Source organism: Eubalaena glacialis, chromosome 3, assembly GCF_028564815.1.
Source record: "Eubalaena glacialis isolate mEubGla1 chromosome 3, mEubGla1.1.hap2.+ XY, whole genome shotgun sequence".
Taxonomy (NCBI): domain Eukaryota; kingdom Metazoa; phylum Chordata; class Mammalia; order Artiodactyla; family Balaenidae; genus Eubalaena; species Eubalaena glacialis.
This window is the reverse complement of record NC_083718.1, coordinates 38,589,975-38,610,889: the sequence shown is the minus strand read 5'-3', so window position 1 is coordinate 38,610,889 and position 20,915 is coordinate 38,589,975.

Below are 20,915 nucleotides of genomic sequence, written 5' to 3'. Positions count from 1 at the left end.
ACTGCGGCTTCTGAGTGAGCTCCAGCCACATGGGTCGTTGGCCTCCACTCTGTGCATGCAGAGGGCAGGGCAACACACGGCCTGCTCCGGCGGAGAGCCAGACCTCCACCTCTGGAAACCAGTCTTGGTAACAGAGTGGGGGCCGGTGTCATGAGCAATGCATGTCACACTCCCGGCTTAGATATTAGCTGCCCTGAATCATATCCGGAGAGTAACATTGATTGTATGAACTCAAAGCTGACGACCCTTCACCTCAAGCAGAAATGTGACTTTACAACCAGTCTGATATGATGGACCCCTCTCCCGAAGCACTGCTGGGCGATTGAAAGTTCCAAAGTCGACATCGCCTGACTGAAGCACTGTGGTGACTAGGCACGTCACCTCGCGCAGAACCTCTGCTTACAAAAGGGTCCTCACAGGAGCGCCTAGTGTGTCGCATGGCTCTCTCGTAGCTGGGCAGAAGGTGCTGCTCCACAGGCTGGGTTTGCACGTAGAAACTGGATCCTGAGGGCTAAAGCATTCTTTGCCCCTTTGGAAGCAGGAGGCTTGGGGCGAGAAAACTGAACGAAAGGCACGGGGTGGCGCCCATGTTGGACACCCTGCAGGAATTGCCCGGGAGGACGAGTGAGTTTTCTCGAAAGAAACAGTGCGCCTGCCGTTCCTTGCCAGGAGCTCATGCAGCAGACTGCTTCAGCTAAGGCGAATGTCGACTGAGCGGCACACTCAAAGTAAGGGGCAGTGTTTCCATCAGCAAAGTTGGTGGTCGCAAGTAGACCCGAGGCTTTCACCACTGAAGTGCTGTAATGCTGGTGTGCCTTTCACATATCTGAGGACGCTCACGTCTGCACCAGTTTCCGAGGAAAATCACTGTGTACCCAAAGTGTCATCTGTGCCTTCTGAGCAACCTCATGCCTCATGATGGTCTTTGGGCTCTACTGTTGGTATGCAGAAGGCCAGGCAGCAATGTGTTTCCTCCATCGGGGAGCCAGATAGCCACAGCATGGAAGAATCCTCAGGACGAGTTTTCTCCCTGGTCTTCTGGGCAATGCAAGGGGACCCCAGTTTGTAAACCTGAGCTGCACTGGAACAAACACCGCCATGGCAAGTGTTCTCAGAATTCATAGCTGACGTCTTCCCCTCGCATGCATCACGTCGACTTCAGATCCAGCTGGAGACATGTGCTCTCAGCCTTTGAAGACTGTCAGGCCTTTGCAAGATCCACGGTGATGTAGGGGAAACTAGATCATTCACTGGCTCACACCATTCACCTCAGGAGGACTCCTGCTTGCCAAAGTGTTTTCATGGAAGGGCACATGTGTGTGGCATGTCTCTTTCACCTGCTTGTGGACTTCAGGTACATGAGCTAGGTGTCAACCGTGAAAGTGGAGAGGGACGGGAACAGCACAATTTGCCCCAGTGACAAAGCAGAGAGATGTGTCCTCAGAGCTGCCTGAGAAACAGTCCTGTTGCCGGTCTTCTATTCACCCCAGGATTACCCTGAGAGGTAACCTGAGGCCGAGTGAATTTTCTTGGAAGAACCGGAGTGCGTGCCGTTCCTTGCTAGGTTCTCATCCCAAAGCCTTCTTGGCTAGTCATAAGGAAACTTGCCCGCGTGTTGCAAGGAAAGTCCGTGTTTTGGATGATCAGTGCTTCATGAAAAGCACTGTGGTCGCCAACTTTCTCAACCCTGCAGGAATACCCGGGGAGGAACGGAGACTTTGCCCAAAGAAACAGAGTGCTTGCAATGCCTTGCTAGGAGCACATCCAGCACAGGACTTTATCTATGGCGAATGTCAGCCGAGCGCCAGAGTCAAAGTAAGGTGCAGTGTTTCCACCAGCAGAGTCGCAGTCAGCAGTTTCAAAGAGGCCTTCCCCACTAAAGTGCTGTAAATGCGGGTGTGCCTTTCAAAGTCTGAGGATGCGAGCGTCTGCACCGTATTCCAAGGAAGGTCCCTGTGTACCAAAAGTGGCATCTGTGCCTGCTGAGCACCATCCAGCCACATGGGTCTTTGGACTCTACTGTTTTGTATGCAGGAGGCTGGGCAACAACGTTTTTCCTCCATGGGAGAGCTAGATTTGGAGAGCTTAGAGGAAGCCTGAAGAACACGTTGATACCGGGGCTTCTGGGCAATGCAAGGGGGCCTCATTTTGTAACCCTGAGCTGCTTTTGGAAAACCACCGTGCTTACACGGTGAGTTCTCGGAATTCATACCTGACCTCTTGCTCCCTGAAGCAGCACCAGGACTTTACCTCTAGAGGGAGAAATAGGCAGTCGTCCTCTGAAGGTGGCTAGGCCTTTGGGAGATGTACCATGACCTAGGCGAAACGAAGGCGTTCACTGGCTCGCGCAATTTACTTCAGGAGGAACACTGGCTTTCCAAAGCGCTTTCAGCGAAGAAGTACAGTATGTGACACGGGCCTCCTTTGGTTCCCGGAACGTCAACTACATGAGCTGTGTGGCAACCGTGAAAAGGAGGCCGGACGAGAAAAGCGAAATCTGTCCCGTTGGCAACCCGGAGAGCTGGGTGCTCAGAGCTGCCTGAAAAAGGGTCCTGTTGCCCGTCTTGTAATCACCGTAGGAGTTCCCGGGGAGGCAAAGTGAGGAAGAGTGAGTTTTCTCGCAAGAACGAGGGGGTGTGGGCAGTTCCTCGCTAGGAGCTCATCCCAAAGCCTTCTTGGCTAGTGGTTCGGAAACCTGCCCGCATGCTGCCAAAGGAAAGTCCTCGAGAGCCGTGAAAAGTGTTGGGAGTGCAGCTCTGTCTGAGAAGCCTTAGTGAAGGTACTGCTTTAACACTGGTAGGCCTCTCAGGACTGCAGGGTCTCTCGCGCCTGGACCCAGGTCATGGAAGAACACGGTGTACCCAAAGTGTCAACTGCGGCTTCTGAGTGAGCTCCAGCCACATGGGTCGTTGGCCTCCACTCTGTGCATGCAGAGGGCAGGGCAACACACGGCCTGCTCCGGCGGAGAGCCAGACCTCCACCTCTGGAAACCAGTCTTGGTAACAGAGTGGGGGCCGGTGTCATGAGCAATGCATGTCACACTCCCGGCTTAGATATTAGCTGCCCTGAATCATATCCGGAGAGTAACATTGATTGTATGAACTCAAAGCTGACGACCCTTCACCTCAAGCAGAAATGTGACTTTACAACCAGTCTGATATGATGGACCCCTCTCCCGAAGCACTGCTGGGCGATTGAAAGTTCCAAAGTCGACATCGCCTGACTGAAGCACTGTGGTGACTAGGCACGTCACCTCGCGCAGAACCTCTGCTTACAAAAGGGTCCTCACAGGAGCGCCTAGTGTGTCGCATGGCTCTCTCGTAGCTGGGCAGAAGGTGCTGCTCCACAGGCTGGCTTTGCACGTAGAAACTGGATCCTGAGGGCTAAAGCATTCTTTGCCCCTTTGGAAGCAGGAGGCTTGGGGCGAGAAAACTGAACGAAAGGCACGGGGTGGCGCCCATGTTGGACACCCTGCAGGAATTGCCCGGGAGGACGAGTGAGTTTTCTCGAAAGAAACAGTGCGCCTGCCGTTCCTTGCCAGGAGCTCATGCAGCAGACTGCTTCAGCTAAGGCGAATGTCGACTGAGCGGCACACTCAAAGTAAGGGGCAGTGTTTCCATCAGCAAAGTTGGTGGTCACAAGTAGACCCGAGGCTTTCACCACTGAAGTGCTGTAATGCTGGTGTGCCTTTCACATATCTGAGGACGCTCACGTCTGCACCAGTTTCCGAGGAAAATCACTGTGTACCCAAAGTGTCATCTGTGCCTTCTGAGCAACCTCATGCCTCATGATGGTCTTTGGGCTCTACTGTTGGTATGCAGAAGGCCCGGCAGCAATGTGTTTCCTCCATCGGGGAGCCAGATAGCCACAGCATGGAAGAATCCTCAGGACGAGTTTTCTCCCTGGTCTTCTGGGCAATGCAAGGGGACCCCAGTTTGTAAACCTGAGCTGCACTGGAACAAACACCGCCATGGCAAGTGTTCTCAGAATTCATAGCTGACGTCTTCCCCTCGCATGCATCACGTCGACTTCAGATCCAGCTGGAGACATGTGCTCTCAGCCTTTGAAGACTGTCAGGCCTTTGCAAGATCCACGGTGATGTAGGTGAAACTAGATCATTCACTGGCTCACACCATTCACCTCAGGAGGACTCCTGCTTGCCAAAGTGTTTTCATGGAAGGGCACATGTGTGTGGCATGTCTCTTTCACCTGCTTGTGGACTTCAGGTACATGAGCTAGGTGTCAACCGTGAAAGTGGAGAGGGACGGGAACAGCACAATTTGCCCCAGTGACAAAGCGGAGAGATGTGTCCTCAGAGCTGCCTGAGAAACAGTCCTGTTGCCGGTCTTCTATTCACCCCAGGATTACCCTGAGAGGTAACCTGAGGCCGAGTGAATTTTCTTGGAAGAACCGGAGTGCGTGCCGTTCCTTGCTAGGTTCTCATCCCAAAGCCTTCTTGGCTAGTCATAAGGAAACTTGCCCGCGTGTTGCAAGGAAAGTCCGTGTTTTGGATGATCAGTGCTTCATGAAAAGCACTGTGGTCGCCAACTTTCTCAACCCTGCAGGAATACCCGGGGAGGAACGGAGACTTTGCCCAAAGAAACAGAGTGCTTGCAATGCCTTGCTAGGAGCACATCCAGCACAGGACTTTATCTATGGCGAATGTCAGCCGAGCGCCAGAGTCAAAGTAAGGTGCAGTGTTTCCACCAGCAGAGTCGCAGTCAGCAGTTTCAAAGAGGCCTTCCCCACTAAAGTGCTGTAAATGCGGGTGTGCCTTTCAAAGTCTGAGGATGCGAGCGTCTGCACCGTATTCCAAGGAAGGTCCCTGTGTACCAAAAGTGGCATCTGTGCCTGCTGAGCACCATCCAGCCACATGGGTCTTTGGACTCTACTGTTTTGTATGCAGGAGGCTGGGCAACAACGTTTTTCCTCCATGGGAGAGCTAGATTTGGAGAGCTTAGAGGAAGCCTGAAGAACACGTTGATACCGGGGCTTCTGGGCAATGCAAGGGGGCCTCATTTTGTAACCCTGAGCTGCTTTTGGAAAACCACCGTGCTTACACGGTGAGTTCTCGGAATTCATACCTGACCTCTTGCTCCCTGAAGCAGCACCAGGACTTTACCTCTAGAGGGAGAAATAGGCAGTCGTCCTCTGAAGGTGGCTAGGCCTTTGGGAGATGTACCATGACCTAGGCGAAACGCAGGCGTTCACTGGCTCGCGCAATTTACTTCAGGAGGAACACTGGCTTTCCAAAGCGCTTTCAGCGAAGAAGTACAGTATGTGACACGGGCCTCCTTTGGTTCCCGGAACGTCAACTACATGAGCTGTGTGGCAACCGTGAAAAGGAGGCCGGACGAGAAAAGCGAAATCTGTCCCGTTGGCAACCCGGAGAGCTGGGTGCTCAGAGCTGCCTGAAAAAGGGTCCTGTTGCCCGTCTTGTAATCACCGTAGGAGTTCCCGGGGAGGCAAAGTGAGGAAGAGTGAGTTTTCTCGCAAGAACGAGGGGGTGTGGGCAGTTCCTCGCTAGGAGCTCATCCCAAAGCCTTCTTGGCTAGTGGTTCGGAAACCTGCCCGCATGCTGCCAAAGGAAAGTCCTCGAGAGCCGTGAAAAGTGTTGGGAGTGCAGCTCTGTCTGAGAAGCCTTAGTGAAGGTACTGCTTTAACACTGGTAGGCCTCTCAGGACTGCAGGGTCTCTCGCGCCTGGACCCAGGTCATGGAAGAACACGGTGTACCCAAAGTGTCAACTGCGGCTTCTGAGTGAGCTCCAGCCACATGGGTCGTTGGCCTCCACTCTGTGCATGCAGAGGGCAGGGCAACACACGGCCTGCTCCGGCGGAGAGCCAGACCTCCACCTCTGGAAACCAGTCTTGGTAACAGAGTGGGGGCCGGTGTCATGAGCAATGCATGTCACACTCCCGGCTTAGATATTAGCTGCCCTGAATCCTATCCGGAGAGTAACATTGATTGTATGAACTCAAAGCTGACGACCCTTCACCTCAAGCAGAAATGTGACTTTACAACCAGTCTGATATGATGGACCCCTCTCCCGAAGCACTGCTGGGCGATTGAAAGTTCCAAAGTCGACATCGCCTGACTGAAGCACTGTGGTGACTAGGCATGTCACCTCGCGCAGAACCTCTGCTTACAAAAGGGTCCTCACAGGAGCGCCTAGTGTGTCGCATGGCTCTCTCGTAGCTGGGCAGAAGGTGCTGCTCCACAGGCTGGCTTTGCACGTAGAAACTGGATCCTGAGGGCTAAAGCATTCTTTGCCCCTTTGGAAGCAGGAGGCTTGGGGCGAGAAAACTGAACGAAAGGCACGGGGTGGCGCCCATGTTGGACACCCTGCAGGAATTGCCCGGGAGGACGAGTGAGTTTTCTCGAAAGAAACAGTGCGCCTGCCGTTCCTTGCCAGGAGCTCATGCAGCAGACTGCTTCAGCTAAGGCGAATGTCGACTGAGCGGCACACTCAAAGTAAGGGGCAGTGTTTCCATCAGCAAAGTTGGTGGTCGCAAGTAGACCCGAGGCTTTCACCACTGAAGTGCTGTAATGCTGGTGTGCCTTTCACATATCTGAGGACGCTCACGTCTGCACCAGTTTCCGAGGAAAATCACTGTGTACCCAAAGTGTCATCTGTGCCTTCTGAGCAACCTCATGCCTCATGATGGTCTTTGGGCTCTACTGTTGGTATGCAGAAGGCCCGGCAGCAATGTGTTTCCTCCATCGGGGAGCCAGATAGCCACAGCATGGAAGAATCCTCAGGACGAGTTTTCTCCCTGGTCTTCTGGGCAATGCAAGGGGACCCCAGTTTGTAAACCTGAGCTGCACTGGAACAAACACCGCCATGGCAAGTGTTCTCAGAATTCATAGCTGACGTCTTCCCCTCGCATGCATCACGTCGACTTCAGATCCAGCTGGAGACATGTGCTCTCAGCCTTTGAAGACTGTCAGGCCTTTGCAAGATCCACGGTGATGTAGGTGAAACTAGATCATTCACTGGCTCACACCATTCACCTCAGGAGGACTCCTGCTTGCCAAAGTGTTTTCATGGAAGGGCACATGTGTGTGGCATGTCTCTTTCACCTGCTTGTGGACTTCAGGTACATGAGCTAGGTGTCAACCGTGAAAGTGGAGAGGGACGGGAACAGCACAATTTGCCCCAGTGACAAAGCGGAGAGATGTGTCCTCAGAGCTGCCTGAGAAACAGTCCTGTTGCCGGTCTTCTATTCACCCCAGGATTACCCTGAGAGGTAACCTGAGGCCGAGTGAATTTTCTTGGAAGAACCGGAGTGCGTGCCGTTCCTTGCTAGGTTCTCATCCCAAAGCCTTCTTGGCTAGTCATAAGGAAACTTGCCCGCGTGTTGCAAGGAAAGTCCGTGTTTTGGATGATCAGTGCTTCATGAAAAGCACTGTGGTCGCCAACTTTCTCAACCCTGCAGGAATACCCGGGGAGGAACGGAGACTTTGCCCAAAGAAACAGAGTGCTTGCAATGCCTTGCTAGGAGCACATCCAGCACAGGACTTTATCTATGGCGAATGTCAGCCGAGCGCCAGAGTCAAAGTAAGGTGCAGTGTTTCCACCAGCAGAGTCGCAGTCAGCAGTTTCAAAGAGGCCTTCCCCACTAAAGTGCTGTAAATGCGGGTGTGCCTTTCAAAGTCTGAGGATGCGAGCGTCTGCACCGTATTCCAAGGAAGGTCCCTGTGTACCAAAAGTGGCATCTGTGCCTGCTGAGCACCATCCAGCCACATGGGTCTTTGGACTCTACTGTTTTGTATGCAGGAGGCTGGGCAACAACGTTTTTCCTCCATGGGAGAGCTAGATTTGGAGAGCTTAGAGGAAGCCTGAAGAACACGTTGATACCGGGGCTTCTGGGCAATGCAAGGGGGCCTCATTTTGTAACCCTGAGCTGCTTTTGGAAAACCACCGTGCTTACACGGTGAGTTCTCGGAATTCATACCTGACTTCTTGCTCCCTGAAGCAGCACCAGGACTTTACCTCTAGAGGGAGAAATAGGCAGTCGTCCTCTGAAGGTGGCTAGGCCTTTGGGAGATGTACCATGACCTAGGCGAAACGAAGGCGTTCACTGGCTCGCGCAATTTACTTCAGGAGGAACACTGGCTTTCCAAAGCGCTTTCAGCGAAGAAGTACAGTATGTGACACGGGCCTCCTTTGGTTCCCGGAACGTCAACTACATGAGCTGTGTGGCAACCGTGAAAAGGAGGCCGGACGAGAAAAGCGAAATCTGTCCCGTTGGCAACCCGGAGAGCTGGGTGCTCAGAGCTGCCTGAAAAAGGGTCCTGTTGCCCGTCTTGTAATCACCGTAGGAGTTCCCGGGGAGGCAAAGTGAGGAAGAGTGAGTTTTCTCGCAAGAACGAGGGGGTGTGGGCAGTTCCTCGCTAGGAGCTCATCCCAAAGCCTTCTTGGCTAGTGGTTCGGAAACCTGCCCGCATGCTGCCAAAGGAAAGTCCTCGAGAGCCGTGAAAAGTGTTGGGAGTGCAGCTCTGTCTGAGAAGCCTTAGTGAAGGTACTGCTTTAACACTGGTAGGCCTCTCAGGACTGCAGGGTCTCTCGCGCCTGGACCCAGGTCATGGAAGAACACGGTGTACCCAAAGTGTCAACTGCGGCTTCTGAGTGAGCTCCAGCCACATGGGTCGTTGGCCTCCACTCTGTGCATGCAGAGGGCAGGGCAACACACGGCCTGCTCCGGCGGAGAGCCAGACCTCCACCTCTGGAAACCAGTCTTGGTAACAGAGTGGGGGCCGGTGTCATGAGCAATGCATGTCACACTCCCGGCTTAGATATTAGCTGCCCTGAATCCTATCCGGAGAGTAACATTGATTGTATGAACTCAAAGCTGACGACCCTTCACCTCAAGCAGAAATGTGACTTTACAACCAGTCTGATATGATGGACCCCTCTCCCGAAGCACTGCTGGGCGATTGAAAGTTCCAAAGTCGACATCGCCTGACTGAAGCACTGTGGTGACTAGGCACGTCACCTCGCGCAGAACCTCTGCTTACAAAAGGGTCCTCACAGGAGCGCCTAGTGTGTCGCATGGCTCTCTCGTAGCTGGGCAGAAGGTGCTGCTCCACAGGCTGGCTTTGCACGTAGAAACTGGATCCTGAGGGCTAAAGCATTCTTTGCCCCTTTGGAAGCAGGAGGCTTGGGGCGAGAAAACTGAACGAAAGGCACGGGGTGGCGCCCATGTTGGACACCCTGCAGGAATTGCCCGGGAGGACGAGTGAGTTTTCTCGAAAGAAACAGTGCGCCTGCCGTTCCTTGCCAGGAGCTCATGCAGCAGACTGCTTCAGCTAAGGCGAATGTCGACTGAGCGGCACACTCAAAGTAAGGGGCAGTGTTTCCATCAGCAAAGTTGGTGGTCGCAAGTAGACCCGAGGCTTTCACCACTGAAGTGCTGTAATGCTGGTGTGCCTTTCACATATCTGAGGACGCTCACGTCTGCACCAGTTTCCGAGGAAAATCACTGTGTACCCAAAGTGTCATCTGTGCCTTCTGAGCAACCTCATGCCTCATGATGGTCTTTGGGCTCTACTGTTGGTATGCAGAAGGCCCGGCAGCAATGTGTTTCCTCCATCGGGGAGCCAGATAGCCACAGCATGGAAGAATCCTCAGGACGAGTTTTCTCCCTGGTCTTCTGGGCAATGCAAGGGGACCCCAGTTTGTAAACCTGAGCTGCACTGGAACAAACACCGCCATGGCAAGTGTTCTCAGAATTCATAGCTGACGTCTTCCCCTCGCATGCATCACGTCGACTTCAGATCCAGCTGGAGACATGTGCTCTCAGCCTTTGAAGACTGTCAGGCCTTTGCAAGATCCACGGTGATGTAGGTGAAACTAGATCATTCACTGGCTCACACCATTCACCTCAGGAGGACTCCTGCTTGCCAAAGTGTTTTCATGGAAGGGCACATGTGTGTGGCATGTCTCTTTCACCTGCTTGTGGACTTCAGGTACATGAGCTAGGTGTCAACCGTGAAAGTGGAGAGGGACGGGAACAGCACAATTTGCCCCAGTGACAAAGCGGAGAGATGTGTCCTCAGAGCTGCCTGAGAAACAGTCCTGTTGCCGGTCTTCTATTCACCCCAGGATTACCCTGAGAGGTAACCTGAGGCCGAGTGAATTTTCTTGGAAGAACCGGAGTGCGTGCCGTTCCTTGCTAGGTTCTCATCCCAAAGCCTTCTTGGCTAGTCATAAGGAAACTTGCCCGCGTGTTGCAAGGAAAGTCCGTGTTTTGGATGATCAGTGCTTCATGAAAAGCACTGTGGTTGCCAACTTTCTCAACCCTGCAGGAATACCCGGGGAGGAACGGAGACTTTGCCCAAAGAAACAGAGTGCTTGCAATGCCTTGCTAGGAGCACATCCAGCACAGGACTTTATCTATGGCGAATGTCAGCCGAGCGCCAGAGTCAAAGTAAGGTGCAGTGTTTCCACCAGCAGAGTCGCAGTCAGCAGTTTCAAAGAGGCCTTCCCCACTAAAGTGCTGTAAATGCGGGTGTGCCTTTCAAAGTCTGAGGATGCGAGCGTCTGCACCGTATTCCAAGGAAGGTCCCTGTGTACCAAAAGTGGCATCTGTGCCTGCTGAGCAGCATCCAGCCACATGGGTCTTTGGACTCTACTGTTTTGTATGCAGGAGGCTGGGCAACAACGTTTTTCCTCCATGGGAGAGCTAGATTTGGAGAGCTTAGAGGAAGCCTGAAGAACACGTTGATACCGGGGCTTCTGGGCAATGCAAGGGGGCCTCATTTTGTAACCCTGAGCTGCTTTTGGAAAACCACCGTGCTTACACGGTGAGTTCTCGGAATTCATACCTGACCTCTTGCTCCCTGAAGCAGCACCAGGACTTTACCTCTAGAGGGAGAAATAGGCAGTCGTCCTCTGAAGGTGGCTAGGCCTTTGGGAGATGTACCATGACCTAGGCGAAACGAAGGCGTTCACTGGCTCGCGCAATTTACTTCAGGAGGAACACTGGCTTTCCAAAGCGCTTTCAGCGAAGAAGTACAGTATGTGACACGGGCCTCCTTTGGTTCCCGGAACGTCAACTACATGAGCTGTGTGGCAACCGTGAAAAGGAGGCCGGACGAGAAAAGCGAAATCTGTCCCGTTGGCAACCCGGAGAGCTGGGTGCTCAGAGCTGCCTGAAAAAGGGTCCTGTTGCCCGTCTTGTAATCACCGTAGGAGTTCCCGGGGAGGCAAAGTGAGGAAGAGTGAGTTTTCTCGCAAGAACGAGGGGGTGTGGGCAGTTCCTCGCTAGGAGCTCATCCCAAAGCCTTCTTGGCTAGTGGTTCGGAAACCTGCCCGCATGCTGCCAAAGGAAAGTCCTCGAGAGCCGTGAAAAGTGTTGGGAGTGCAGCTCTGTCTGAGAAGCCTTAGTGAAGGTACTGCTTTAACACTGGTAGGCCTCTCAGGACTGCAGGGTCTCTCGCGCCTGGACCCAGGTCATGGAAGAACACGGTGTACCCAAAGTGTCAACTGCGGCTTCTGAGTGAGCTCCAGCCACATGGGTCGTTGGCCTCCACTCTGTGCATGCAGAGGGCAGGGCAACACACGGCCTGCTCCGGCGGAGAGCCAGACCTCCACCTCTGGAAACCAGTCTTGGTAACAGAGTGGGGGCCGGTGTCATGAGCAATGCATGTCACACTCCCGGCTTAGATATTAGCTGCCCTGAATCCTATCCGGAGAGTAACATTGATTGTATGAACTCAAAGCTGACGACCCTTCACCTCAAGCAGAAATGTGACTTTACAACCAGTCTGATATGATGGACCCCTCTCCCGAAGCACTGCTGGGCGATTGAAAGTTCCAAAGTCGACATCGCCTGACTGAAGCACTGTGGTGACTAGGCACGTCACCTCGCGCAGAACCTCTGCTTACAAAAGGGTCCTCACAGGAGCGCCTAGTGTGTCGCATGGCTCTCTCGTAGCTGGGCAGAAGGTGCTGCTCCACAGGCTGGCTTTGCACGTAGAAACTGGATCCTGAGGGCTAAAGCATTCTTTGCCCCTTTGGAAGCAGGAGGCTTGGGGCGAGAAAACTGAACGAAAGGCACGGGGTGGCGCCCATGTTGGACACCCTGCAGGAATTGCCCGGGAGGACGAGTGAGTTTTCTCGAAAGAAACAGTGCGCCTGCCGTTCCTTGCCAGGAGCTCATGCAGCAGACTGCTTCAGCTAAGGCGAATGTCGACTGAGCGGCACACTCAAAGTAAGGGGCAGTGTTTCCATCAGCAAAGTTGGTGGTCGCAAGTAGACCCGAGGCTTTCACCACTGAAGTGCTGTAATGCTGGTGTGCCTTTCACATATCTGAGGACGCTCACGTCTGCACCAGTTTCCGAGGAAAATCACTGTGTACCCAAAGTGTCATCTGTGCCTTCTGAGCAACCTCATGCCTCATGATGGTCTTTGGGCTCTACTGTTGGTATGCAGAAGGCCAGGCAGCAATGTGTTTCCTCCATCGGGGAGCCAGATAGCCACAGCATGGAAGAATCCTCAGGACGAGTTTTCTCCCTGGTCTTCTGGGCAATGCAAGGGGACCCCAGTTTGTAAACCTGAGCTGCACTGGAACAAACACCGCCATGGCAAGTGTTCTCAGAATTCATAGCTGACGTCTTCCCCTCGCATGCATCACGTCGACTTCAGATCCAGCTGGAGACATGTGCTCTCAGCCTTTGAAGACTGTCAGGCCTTTGCAAGATCCACGGTGATGTAGGTGAAACTAGATCATTCACTGGCTCACACCATTCACCTCAGGAGGACTCCTGCTTGCCAAAGTGTTTTCATGGAAGGGCACATGTGTGTGGCATGTCTCTTTCACCTGCTTGTGGACTTCAGGTACATGAGCTAGGTGTCAACCGTGAAAGTGGAGAGGGACGGGAACAGCACAATTTGCCCCAGTGACAAAGCGGAGAGATGTGTCCTCAGAGCTGCCTGAGAAACAGTCCTGTTGCCGGTCTTCTATTCACCCCAGGATTACCCTGAGAGGTAACCTGAGGCCGAGTGAATTTTCTTGGAAGAACCGGAGTGCGTGCCGTTCCTTGCTAGGTTCTCATCCCAAAGCCTTCTTGGCTAGTCATAAGGAAACTTGCCCGCGTGTTGCAAGGAAAGTCCGTGTTTTGGATGATCAGTGCTTCATGAAAAGCACTGTGGTCGCCAACTTTCTCAACCCTGCAGGAATACCCGGGGAGGAACGGAGACTTTGCCCAAAGAAACAGAGTGCTTGCAATGCCTTGCTAGGAGCACATCCAGCACAGGACTTTATCTATGGCGAATGTCAGCCGAGCGCCAGAGTCAAAGTAAGGTGCAGTGTTTCCACCAGCAGAGTCGCAGTCAGCAGTTTCAAAGAGGCCTTCCCCACTAAAGTGCTGTAAATGCGGGTGTGCCTTTCAAAGTCTGAGGATGCGAGCGTCTGCACCGTATTCCAAGGAAGGTCCCTGTGTACCAAAAGTGGCATCTGTGCCTGCTGAGCACCATCCAGCCACATGGGTCTTTGGACTCTACTGTTTTGTATGCAGGAGGCTGGGCAACAACGTTTTTCCTCCATGGGAGAGCTAGATTTGGAGAGCTTAGAGGAAGCCTGAAGAACACGTTGATACCGGGGCTTCTGGGCAATGCAAGGGGGCCTCATTTTGTAACCCTGAGCTGCTTTTGGAAAACCACCGTGCTTACACGGTGAGTTCTCGGAATTCATACCTGACCTCTTGCTCCCTGAAGCAGCACCAGGACTTTACCTCTAGAGGGAGAAATAGGCAGTCGTCCTCTGAAGGTGGCTAGGCCTTCGGGAGATGTACCATGACCTAGGCGAAACGAAGGCGTTCACTGGCTCGCGCAATTTACTTCAGGAGGAACACTGGCTTTCCAAAGCGCTTTCAGCGAAGAAGTACAGTATGTGACACGGGCCTCCTTTGGTTCCCGGAACGTCAACTACATGAGCTGTGTGGCAACCGTGAAAAGGAGGCCGGACGAGAAAAGCGAAATCTGTCCCGTTGGCAACCCGGAGAGCTGGGAGCTCAGAGCTGCCTGAAAAAGGGTCCTGTTGCCCGTCTTGTAATCACCGTAGGAGTTCCCGGGGAGGCAAAGTGAGGAAGAGTGAGTTTTCTCGCAAGAGCGAGGGGGTGTGTGCAGTTCCTCGCTAGGAGCTCATCCCAAAGCCTTCTTGGCTAGTGGTTCGGAAACCTGCCCGCATGCTGCCAAAGGAAAGTCCTCGAGAGCCGTGAAAAGTGTTGGGAGTGCAGCTCTGTCTGAGAAGCCTTAGTGAAGGTACTGCTTTAACACTGGTAGGCCTCTCAGGACTGCAGGGTCTCTCGCGCCTGGACCCAGGTCATGGAAGAACACGGTGTACCCAAAGTGTCAACTGCGGCTTCTGAGTGAGCTCCAGCCACATGGGTCGTTGGCCTCCACTCTGTGCATGCAGAGGGCAGGGCAACACACGGCCTGCTCCGGCGGAGAGCCAGACCTCCACCTCTGGAAACCAGTCTTGGTAACAGAGTGGGGGCCGGTGTCATGAGCAATGCATGTCACACTCCCGGCTTAGATATTAGCTGCCCTGAATCCTATCCGGAGAGTAACATTGATTGTATGAACTCAAAGCTGACGACCCTTCACCTCAAGCAGAAATGTGACTTTACAACCAGTCTGATATGATGGACCCCTCTCCCGAAGCACTGCTGGGCGATTGAAAGTTCCAAAGTCGACATCGCCTGACTGAAGCACTGTGGTGACTAGGCACGTCACCTCGCGCAGAACCTCTGCTTACAGAAGGGTCCTCACAGGAGCGCCTAGTGTGTCGCATGGCTCTCTCGTAGCTGGGCAGAAGGTGCTGCTCCACAGGCTGGGTTTGCACGTAGAAACTGGATCCTGAGGGCTAAAGCATTCTTTGCCCCTTTGGAAGCAGGAGGCTTGGGGCGAGAAAACTGAACGAAAGGCACGGGGTGGCGCCCATGTTGGACACCCTGCAGGAATTGCCCGGGAGGACGAGTGAGTTTTCTCGAAAGAAACAGTGCGCCTGCCGTTCCTTGCCAGGAGCTCATGCAGCAGACTGCTTCAGCTAAGGCGAATGTCGACTGAGCGGCACACTCAAAGTAAGGGGCAGTGTTTCCATCAGCAAAGTTGGTGGTCGCAAGTAGACCCGAGGCTTTCACCACTGAAGTGCTGTAATGCTGGTGTGCCTTTCACATATCTGAGGACGCTCACGTCTGCACCAGTTTCCGAGGAAAATCACTGTGTACCCAAAGTGTCATCTGTGCCTTCTGAGCAACCTCATGCCTCATGATGGTCTTTGGGCTCTACTGTTGGTATGCAGAAGGCCCGGCAGCAATGTGTTTCCTCCATCGGGGAGCCAGATAGCCACAGCATGGAAGAATCCTCAGGACGAGTTTTCTCCCTGGTCTTCTGGGCAATGCAAGGGGACCCCAGTTTGTAAACCTGAGCTGCACTGGAACAAACACCGCCATGGCAAGTGTTCTCAGAATTCATAGCTGACGTCTTCCCCTCGCATGCATCACGTCGACTTCAGATCCAGCTGGAGACATGTGCTCTCAGCCTTTGAAGACTGTCAGGCCTTTGCAAGATCCACGGTGATGTAGGTGAAACTAGATCATTCACTGGCTCACACCATTCACCTCAGGAGGACTCCTGCTTGCCAAAGTGTTTTCATGGAAGGGCACATGTGTGTGGCATGTCTCTTTCACCTGCTTGTGGACTTCAGGTACATGAGCTAGGTGTCAACCGTGAAAGTGGAGAGGGACGGGAACAGCACAATTTGCCCCAGTGACAAAGCGGAGAGATGTGTCCTCAGAGCTGCCTGAGAAACAGTCCTGTTGCCGGTCTTCTATTCACCCCAGGATTACCCTGAGAGGTAACCTGAGGCCGAGTGAATTTTCTTGGAAGAACCGGAGTGCGTGCCGTTCCTTGCTAGGTTCTCATCCCAAAGCCTTCTTGGCTAGTCATAAGGAAACTTGCCCGCGTGTTGCAAGGAAAGTCCGTGTTTTGGATGATCAGTGCTTCATGAAAAGCACTGTGGTTGCCAACTTTCTCAACCCTGCAGGAATACCCGGGAAGGAACGGAGACTTTGCCCAAAGAAACAGAGTGCTTGCAATGCCTTGCTAGGAGCACATCCAGCACAGGACTTTATCTATGGCGAATGTCAGCCGAGCGCCAGAGTCAAAGTAAGGTGCAGTGTTTCCACCAGCAGAGTCGCAGTCAGCAGTTTCAAAGAGGCCTTCCCCACTAAAGTGCTGTAAATGCGGGTGTGCCTTTCAAAGTCTGAGGATGCGAGCGTCTGCACCGTATTCCAAGGAAGGTCCCTGTGTACCAAAAGTGGCATCTGTGCCTGCTGAGCACCATCCAGCCACATGGGTCTTTGGACTCTACTGTTTTGTATGCAGGAGGCTGGGCAACAACGTTTTTCCTCCATGGGAGAGCTAGATTTGGAGAGCTTAGAGGAAGCCTGAAGAACACGTTGATACCGGGGCTTCTGGGCAATGCAAGGGGGCCTCATTTTGTAACCCTGAGCTGCTTTTGGAAAACCACCGTGCTTACACGGTGAGTTCTCGGAATTCATACCTGACCTCTTGCTCCCTGAAGCAGCACCAGGACTTTACCTCTAGAGGGAGAAATAGGCAGTCGTCCTCTGAAGGTGGCTAGGCCTTTGGGAGATGTACCATGACCTAGGCGAAACGAAGGCGTTCACTGGCTCGCGCAATTTACTTCAGGAGGAACACTGGCTTTCCAAAGCGCTTTCAGCGAAGAAGTACAGTATGTGACACGGGCCTCCTTTGGTTCCCGGAACGTCAACTACATGAGCTGTGTGGCAACCGTGAAAAGGAGGCCGGACGAGAAAAGCGAAATCTGTCCCGTTGGCAACCCGGAGAGCTGGGTGCTCAGAGCTGCCTGAAAAAGGGTCCTGTTGCCCGTCTTGTAATCACCGTAGGAGTTCCCGGGGAGGCAAAGTGAGGAAGAGTGAGTTTTCTCGCAAGAACGAGGGGGTGTGGGCAGTTCCTCGCTAGGAGCTCATCCCAAAGCCTTCTTGGCTAGTGGTTCGGAAACCTGCCCGCATGCTGCCAAAGGAAAGTCCTCGAGAGCCGTGAAAAGTGTTGGGAGTGCAGCTCTGTCTGAGAAGCCTTAGTGAAGGTACTGCTTTAACACTGGTAGGCCTCTCAGGACTGCAGGGTCTCTCGCGCCTGGACCCAGGTCATGGAAGAACACGGTGTACCCAAAGTGTCAACTGCGGCTTCTGAGTGAGCTCCAGCCACATGGGTCGTTGGCCTCCACTCTGTGCATGCAGAGGGCAGGGCAACACACGGCCTGCTCCGGCGGAGAGCCAGACCTCCACCTCTGGAAACCAGTCTTGGTAACAGAGTGGGGGCCGGTGTCATGAGCAATGCATGTCACACTCCCGGCTTAGATATTAGCTGCCCTGAATCATATCCGGAGAGTAACATTGATTGTATGAACTCAAAGCTGACGACCCTTCACCTCAAGCAGAAATGTGACTTTACAACCAGTCTGATATGATGGACCCCTCTCCCGAAGCACTGCTGGGCGATTGAAAGTTCCAAAGTCGACATCGCCTGACTGAAGCACTGTGGTGACTAGGCACGTCACCTCGCGCAGAACCTCTGCTTACAAAAGGGTCCTCACAGGAGCGCCTAGTGTGTCGCATGGCTCTCTCGTAGCTGGGCAGAAGGTGCTGCTCCACAGGCTGGCTTTGCACGTAGAAACTGGATCCTGAGGGCTAAAGCATTCTTTGCCCCTTTGGAAGCAGGAGGCTTGGGGCGAGAAAACTGAACGAAAGGCACGGGGTGGCGCCCATGTTGGACACCCTGCAGGAATTGCCCGGGAGGACGAGTGAGTTTTCTCGAAAGAAACAGTGCGCCTGCCGTTCCTTGCCAGGAGCTCATGCAGCAGACTGCTTCAGCTAAGGCGAATGTCGACTGAGCGGCACACTCAAAGTAAGGGGCAGTGTTTCCATCAGCAAAGTTGGTGGTCGCAAGTAGACCCGAGGCTTTCACCACTGAAGTGCTGTAATGCTGGTGTGCCTTTCACATATCTGAGGACGCTCACGTCTGCACCAGTTTCCGAGGAAAATCACTGTGTACCCAAAGTGTCATCTGTGCCTTCTGAGCAACCTCATGCCTCATGATGGTCTTTGGGCTCTACTGTTGGTATGCAGAAGGCCAGGCAGCAATGTGTTTCCTCCATCGGGGAGCCAGATAGCCACAGCATGGAAGAATCCTCAGGACGAGTTTTCTCCCTGGTCTTCTGGGCAATGCAAGGGGACCCCAGTTTGTAAACCTGAGCTGCACTGGAACAAACACCGCCATGGCAAGTGTTCTCAGAATTCATAGCTGACGTCTTCCCCTCGCATGCATCACGTCGACTTCAGATCCAGCTGGAGACATGTGCTCTCAGCCTTTGAAGACTGTCAGGCCTTTGCAAGATCCACGGTGATGTAGGTGAAACTAGATCATTCACTGGCTCACACCATTCACCTCAGGAGGACTCCTGCTTGCCAAAGTGTTTTCATGGAAGGGCACATGTGTGTGGCATGTCTCTTTCACCTGCTTGTGGACTTCAGGTACATGAGCTAGGTGTCAACCGTGAAAGTGGAAAGGGACGGGAACAGCACAATTTGCCCCAGTGACAAAGCGGAGAGATGTGTCCTCAGAGCTGCCTGAGAAACAGTCCTGTTGCCGGTCTTCTATTCACCCCAGGATTACCCTGAGAGGTAACCTGAGGCCGAGTGAATTTTCTTGGAAGAACCGGAGTGCGTGCCGTTCCTTGCTAGGTTCTCATCCCAAAGCCTTCTTGGCTAGTCATAAGGAAACTTGCCCGCGTGTTGCAAGGAAAGTCCGTGTTTTGGATGATCAGTGCTTCATGAAAAGCACTGTGGTCGCCAACTTTCTCAACCCTGCAGGAATACCCGGGGAGGAACGGAGACTTTGCCCAAAGAAACAGAGTGCTTGCAATGCCTTGCTAGGAGCACATCCAGCACAGGACTTTATCTATGGCGAATGTCAGCCGAGCGCCAGAGTCAAAGTAAGGTGCAGTGTTTCCACCAGCAGAGTCGCAGTCAGCAGTTTCAAAGAGGCCTTCCCCACTAAAGTGCTGTAAATGCGGGTGTGCCTTTCAAAGTCTGAGGATGCGAGCGTCTGCACCGTATTCCAAGGAAGGTCCCTGTGTACCAAAAGTGGCATCTGTGCCTGCTGAGCACCATCCAGCCACATGGGTCTTTGGACTCTACTGTTTTGTATGCAGGAGGCTGGGCAACAACGTTTTTCCTCCATGGGAGAGCTAGATTTGGAGAGCTTAGAGGAAGCCTGAAGAACACGTTGATACCGGGGCTTCTGGGCAATGCAAGGGGGCCTCATTTTGTAACCCTGAGCTGCTTTTGGAAAACCACCGTGCTTACACGGTGAGTTCTCGGAATTCATACCTGACCTCTTGCTCCCTGAAGCAGCACCAGGACTTTACCTCTAGAGGGAGAAATAGGCAGTCGTCCTCTGAAGGTGGCTAGGCCTTTGGGAGATGTACCATGACCTAGGCGAAACGAAGGCGTTCACTGGCTCGCGCAATTTACTTCAGGAGGAACACTGGCTTTCCAAAGCGCTTTCAGCGAAGAAGTACAGTATGTGACACGGGCCTCCTTTGGTTCCCGGAACGTCAACTACATGAGCTGTGTGGCAACCGTGAAAAGGAGGCCGGACGAGAAAAGCGAAATCTGTCCCGTTGGCAACCCGGAGAGCTGGGTGCTCAGAGCTGCCTGAAAAAGGGTCCTGTTGCCCGTCTTGTAATCACCGTAGGAGTTCCCGGGGAGGCAAAGTGAGGAAGAGTGAGTTTTCTCGCAAGAACGAGGGGGTGTGGGCAGTTCCTCGCTAGGAGCTCATCCCAAAGCCTTCTTGGCTAGTGGTTCGGAAACCTGCCCGCATGCTGCCAAAGGAAAGTCCTCGAGAGCCGTGAAAAGTGTTGGGAGTGCAGCTCTGTCTGAGAAGCCTTAGTGAAGGTACTGCTTTAACACTGGTAGGCCTCTCAGGACTGCAGGGTCTCTCGCGCCTGGACCCAGGTCATGGAAGAACACGGTGTACCCAAAGTGTCAACTGCGGCTTCTGAGTGAGCTCCAGCCACATGGGTCGTTGGCCTCCACTCTGTGCATGCAGAGGGCAGGGCAACACACGGCCTGCTCCGGCGGAGAGCCAGACCTCCACCTCTGGAAACCAGTCTTGGTAACAGAGTGGGGGCCGGTGTCATGAGCAATGCATGTCACACTCCCGGCTTAGATATTAGCTGCCCTGAATCATATCCGGAGAGTAACATTGATTGTATGAACTCAAAGCTGACGACCCTTCACCTCAAGCAGAAATGTGACTTTACAACCAGTCTGATATGATGGACCCCTCTCCCGAAGCACTGCTGGGCGATTGAAAGTTCCAAAGTCGACATCGCCTGACTGAAGCACTGTGGTGACTAGGCACGTCACCTCGCGCAGAACCTCTGCTTACAAAAGGGTCCTCACAGGAGCGCCTAGTGTGTCGCATGGCTCTCTCGTAGCTGGGCAGAAGGTGCTGCTCCACAGGCTGGCTTTGCACGTAGAAACTGGATCCTGAGGGCTAAAGCATTCTTTGCCCCTTTGGAAGCAGGAGGCTTGGGGCGAGAAAACTGAACGAAAGGCACGGGGTGGCGCCCATGTTGGACACCCTGCAGGAATTGCCCGGGAGGACGAGTGAGTTTTCTCGAAAGAAACAGTGCGCCTGCCGTTCCTTGCCAGGAGCTCATGCAGCAGACTGCTTCAGCTAAGGCGAATGTCGACTGAGCGGCACACTCAAAGTAAGGGGCAGTGTTTCCATCAGCAAAGTTGGTGGTCACAAGTAGACCCGAGGCTTTCACCACTGAAGTGCTGTAATGCTGGT